Genomic DNA, 5,352 nt, shown 5'->3' with positions numbered 1-5,352 from the left:
GAGAGAGAGAGAGAGAGAGAGAGAGAGAGAGAGAGAGAGAGGTGATCTACAGAAAGGCTGATTATACGAAGTCTGCTACTTTTAAATGAAGGACCTGTAAAGTAAAAAAATAAGACAATAATACTATAAGGCCGACAATAGCAAGCAACAGGCCAAATATCAGCATTCAGTACATTGCCGTACATATTCTACAGCGACAAAGAGAAGCAAAAGCGTCAACATCAACCAGCGTAAAAATAATTGAAATACCAGAAATGAAGTGGCCATGATGTTTGACTACTGACAACATTAAAGCAGAAAATCAGCGATGGTAACGAATACAAAAAGTCGGAAAAAGCGATGTATAAAAAGAAAGAAAAACTGACAAAGTTGTCGAAAGACACCGATGGATGAAATGATCGAGTTGTGCTACATTTGGTTTAATATGATAAATAACACGTTTCGCCGATGGGTGAAAAAGACTTTTTTACGTTAGTTAGCGATATTTTAATTCAATAGTTATCTAGTTACGTCATTTTGTCTTTATCCTATAGATATACATATTGAGGTGGACTAGTTTACTTTCGTTGCTGGCTAGAGGAACCGAGCGTCTGACAGCATTTTTGCCCCATGCTTATAGAGATGTAAATGCGCATTTGTTCATACATTTACCTTATAATAATAAATCCATTACAATATATATATATATTATATGTATATTGTAATGGATTTATATACATATACAGAGACAATTTTTTCCAATTTACTAGCTGAAGATTAAAGAGGTGTCGTCTTAATCCACAGAAATTAATTAGTTTCTGTCAGAGAACAGAATTGTGATAACCCCTATTCTGGAAGTGAGTTACGAAATATTCCATTGAATTAAAAGCATGTAAAATATAAAGGCCAATATTATTATCATTGATGATGAATAATAAAATGTTTTCCACATGCTGGGGTAAAATGAGCATAAAAGTTGCTATTTCCACTTTGTTTAAGCGGACGCATTATTTGGCCATTGATTAACAAGTCCTTAATAGTTCAGGTTATAAACATTTGAGCTCCGCTGGTCTGAATGTATATTCATTAGCATGAAATAAAACTCAAGTAACTGTACATTCAAAAACCTGGAGGGCTTTGAAGCTACGTATAAGCCTAGTGTTCGTGCGAGAACGACAGAGTAATTTCTTGTCAAAGAACATAATTATTATTATTATAATTATATCAGTTCTTTTCGTAGAGTATCCAAGGGAACATTTGGTAACCGTTTCCATGGCATTCATATCATGTAAAAAATTGTTACGGGTTAGACTTCCGTCATGTCAGTCCCAAACGGGCCGATGGAATGGCCTTTTTACTGTGCTACCGACCAGTAGCTTCCGTTTAGATTACGTACAAAAACCTATCAGAAGAATTCCAAACTCGCAAACGTAGACCCCTGCTTTAGTGTCGGATATAAAGTCTGCTTAGGGACATCTACTTTTAATACAAATAGGCTTGCGTACGTCAAAAGGTTAAGCATGGAAGCATATAAAAGCACTAGATAAATATAAGAATTCTTAACTTTTGGACCTTTTGTCGTGACTGAGACGGTATAAATAATAAGCGTTTCTTGCATAAAATGTTGGTCCTGAAGGTTTTCATATGGCAGATCCTACAATTAAAAAAAGATCTTACCAACATAAAAGCAATCACTTTTTTTTCTTGTTTTTCTTACTGCCGACAAATTCATATAGATACAAGCGTATCATCTAAACGTAATAATTATTCGTCCTGCCGATACATCCGTCTTTGCTAATTGGGAGGTTTAGTACGAAGATTAATAATTTATGCGGGACACTGCTAAATATTAAGACGAATACTCGGTCGATATACGTTCATTTACCCTACCAAGCATCATATGGGATGATGATACGAAAAGAATGATTGCCACTCAGTTATATAGACGAGTGCTATATCTTTACAAATCTTCTTCCAGACGATCCCAGTCGTAAGCATCAGAGATGCAAATCGATGAGGCGGTCATGTGCGATATAAAAGAGAATTCCATATTACTCCACGTTAGGGCCGCCGTTGTTTCAGAAGGCTGGTTACCGCTGACGGGATATAGTCGAAGTGGCCCGAATAGCGCTCTCTAAATCGCATAAACAGAACAATAAACGAAATAAAATTTATATAATATCAGTTTCAGTTGTTATTTTTATTCATTCCACATGTAGATTACAAGCATACAAGGAGACGATTTCAGTGTGCTCTAGGGATCATGCCAACTTACAGGAGCTTAATCTTTCTAGCGAATATCTCGTACATTTTTCACCTGTATCGCTTCTCGAATTTCTGGGTTTAGGTGCTAGCCTTGTAAAACAAATATAAAAAAAAAAAAAATAGCTTAGAAATTCGCATCAAATAAACTGGAAAATATATTTGATCATTGTTTCTGTCGTTCGTATGATTTAGCAGAACGATTGTTCAAAACACCGATGCTGTTCAGGGTCTGTGAGAGTCTAGAGTCAACTGAAACTAAGTGGCATAGGATGGGCTCATGGAAAAACCCTTATATTATATTTCATTGCATTTGCGTAAAGGATAGGCTTGGTTTCAAATGCTTTTCACGTTCCAGAAATTCCGGTGATGAAGTAATATTTGTATCCCGGTGTCAAAACGTGATCCTGATGAATGTTGCCGTCCAGAATAAAAGGACCATAACAAAGTTTGCCTCCTATCTATAATGGATTAATGAAAAAATTAATATAATTACAGATATGGAGAAAATTTTCTATTCCGGAGTCGAGACTGCTGCCTTAAAGTGGCATAGCCTTCTGTTAAGTGGTGACCAACCACTGCGCAATGGTAACACAGATGATAACTTTTCGAGAAATTCAAGCATACCTGACCAATGTACTCGAACTTATGCCCATAAAGGCCATTAAATAATACCGCGGTCTTATAAGTGAGATTCATCGATTCCGTCATGTTGTCAATAAGATTCCCGAAAACGCCAATTACCCGGATGCTCCACTCAAGTTTTTATACTAGAATCGACAAGGGCGGTAACCGCGCAGATTCGAAATAAATATAATAGAAATAGAAAAAAAAACAACTATAAACACATTCAGAAGATATAATTAAATTGCTGGCACCGTATTCTCCAGTCAATCTTTCTTCGTTCAATAGTGTAGTAAAAAGCCAGCAAAAGGGGATTAAATGAGAAAAAAATAGAACACAGCGCTGCATTCGTGCACAGACGTCAGAGTCTTGTCATCGGTACTATCATCACAACCAATATCCCATCAGCAGATATAAAACAAGAACCGCACCTTTCTTTCCGTATCCCGGTTTGGAACCACTAAGTGGAACTCATGTTGAGCTCATGCTCACGAGAGCACTTTAGTCTTCAGCAAACCTCAGTTATGTACAGAATTGTGAACACAAAACAATCGTACGTGTGGTTGTCAAGTTGCGAACCATTATTTCTGGCCATTCACTGTGACACATTTAGCAATCAAACGGTTAATTGATCGTGATATATTCAGTTCTCTTTATATGTTTCGACATTCGGCACATCTGCAGCCGACACTCAAGACCAATGATACCTCACAGACATCAATTACAATGATGCGATTTGTTCGAACCTTTAAATAAACACTTGAGAATATTGGAGAAGTTTTTGAAATTGTAAATGGCTGACTCGGGAAGAAATTGTATTCATTGGAGTTACCAACAGAAGTTACGATACAACTTTCTTGATAGAATGAAGGTACCTTTACCACCTTTTTAGTGTAACAAGCTTTCTAATAAGGGCAAGTATTGGCGTGCATTTCAAACAGTGTACCTTCAGTCTGCTAGGATGTCGTCATGTGGACATCAAATCCAAGTCTGCAAAGTAAAGATGAACATCTCACATAGCCACAACCGAAGGCTTTCTCTTTGCATTAAAAATGCATAGACCGCTGCTTTTAATACCGGAAACATTTTATACATAATACAATAATATAATGACTTCTATTGCAAATCAGTAATTATTGGGATTATTTTTCATATATGACACAAGGTCGTAAGATATTATTGGTTAACACCTTATATTCAAGATCAAGCAAAAGCAAACTTTGTTTTTCAGCTGATTTTAAACGTTTCAGACATTCGAAAGAGACTAATTACTATTACAAAAATAATTTATTCTTTTAGCTTCTTTTCTCGTTTGAACATCAGATGGATCTGTTAACGAACAAATGAGGCATACGTAAAGGTGGTCCGTCGATAAATCCATCTTCATGCTCCTGTTAGTTGTTTTGAATCGTTCGTCTTCCGCCCATGTTATATAATTCCAAAATGGTGTAATACGATAAAGCGAGGTTTGGACAGAATTTATATTTATTGTCTATCAAAGGTCGCCCAGGCCATGAAAGCCACATGAGACATCCCGCAGCCTGTCATAGAACAAGACCAGCCTTATGTTGGCCTTTTTCTCCACAGACACTTTCTGTCGATTACCCGACCCTGTTGAATGACATGAGTCGAGCCCCGTCTTCATGCGCCATTCTATTGCTCTAAATAAAAAGCTCTTAGTGAAACAGCCCATTTCAATATGACGAAATTTTTCAATACAAGTCGTACAGGGTTTAGGTACCTATTCTATGTCTGTTGTGTATCATGTTGTTACAAAACATTGTCGTCTCTGGTACCAGTTTTATAGAAAAAAAATTTTTCCCTCAAACAAGCATATGCATATGTTCAAGCGATTGGCAATGACGCTTCTAAATGTGCGCATGACCTGGCTTCCTGCTTGTAAAATCTTTCCTACTGTGCAAAGGTGATTCAAGGTAGTGTCGACTGATATACAAGGTACTGTGGGCTCGTAAAACTGATTACGCCGCTGTTTATCATCGTCTGCTTCTCGCGGCCGTCCGGAATATTGCTCGTGATTCACATCGATATCGATTTCTGCACCTATATATGGCGGAAACAAAATTTAGCAAACGTTGCCATTTTTTCTAACTTGACACACACGATACAATTCTCGTTTTCACTGCTGCACTTATGCAATATTCAATTCGCGGTTTTTCTATCTCATGTTTTGTTAGCACAGAAAACTGGCATCAGCGAGTCTGGCCAAAATGTGAACATTGGAAAAGACCCAGATTCACCTAGAGGTAAAGCATATTAATCCTCAAAACGAACTACTAGACGACCGAATGCCAGACGAATGGCAGAACGAATGAAACGTGGTGTCCAACATGAAATTATGGTTACAAATAAAGAGAGAGAATTTAACTTTTTATCTAATTCAGCTTTTGGACTTCTTCAAAGCTATCTACATTTGTAGGGCCCCATTAGACTCCTGCGTGCTATAGCTGAAAGCTTCAAAGTAACCTC

The 5,352-nt window shown here is 37.2% G+C and overlaps 1 long non-coding RNA gene across 3 annotated transcripts; it reads right to left on the bottom strand.

Moving 5' to 3' along the window:
* Positions 1-448: 448 nt before the first annotated feature.
* On the bottom strand, positions 449-3,743 carry LOC111264827 (uncharacterized). 3 transcript variants are annotated; one of them, XR_015312828.1, is made up of 3 exons: positions 2,869-3,288; positions 2,255-2,334; positions 449-2,113 (listed from the first exon to the last, which is right to left on the bottom strand). It is a non-coding gene; the product is annotated as an uncharacterized LOC111264827 (long non-coding RNA). The 3 variants fall into 3 exon arrangements; XR_002683101.2 differs by lacking the exons at positions 2,255-2,334; positions 2,869-3,288 and adding an exon at positions 3,297-3,743; XR_015312827.1 differs by lacking the exon at positions 2,255-2,334 and having other exon boundaries at positions 2,869-3,285.
* Positions 3,744-5,352: the final 1,609 nt, after the last annotated feature.

The sequence above is a fragment of the Varroa jacobsoni genome, unplaced genomic scaffold (assembly GCF_002532875.2).
Source record: "Varroa jacobsoni isolate VJ856 unplaced genomic scaffold, vjacob_1.0 scaffold_902, whole genome shotgun sequence".
Taxonomy (NCBI): Eukaryota; Metazoa; Arthropoda; class Arachnida; order Mesostigmata; family Varroidae; genus Varroa; species Varroa jacobsoni.
The sequence above is the reverse complement of the archived record's forward strand: the minus strand, read 5'-3'. Positions and strand labels throughout refer to the sequence as shown.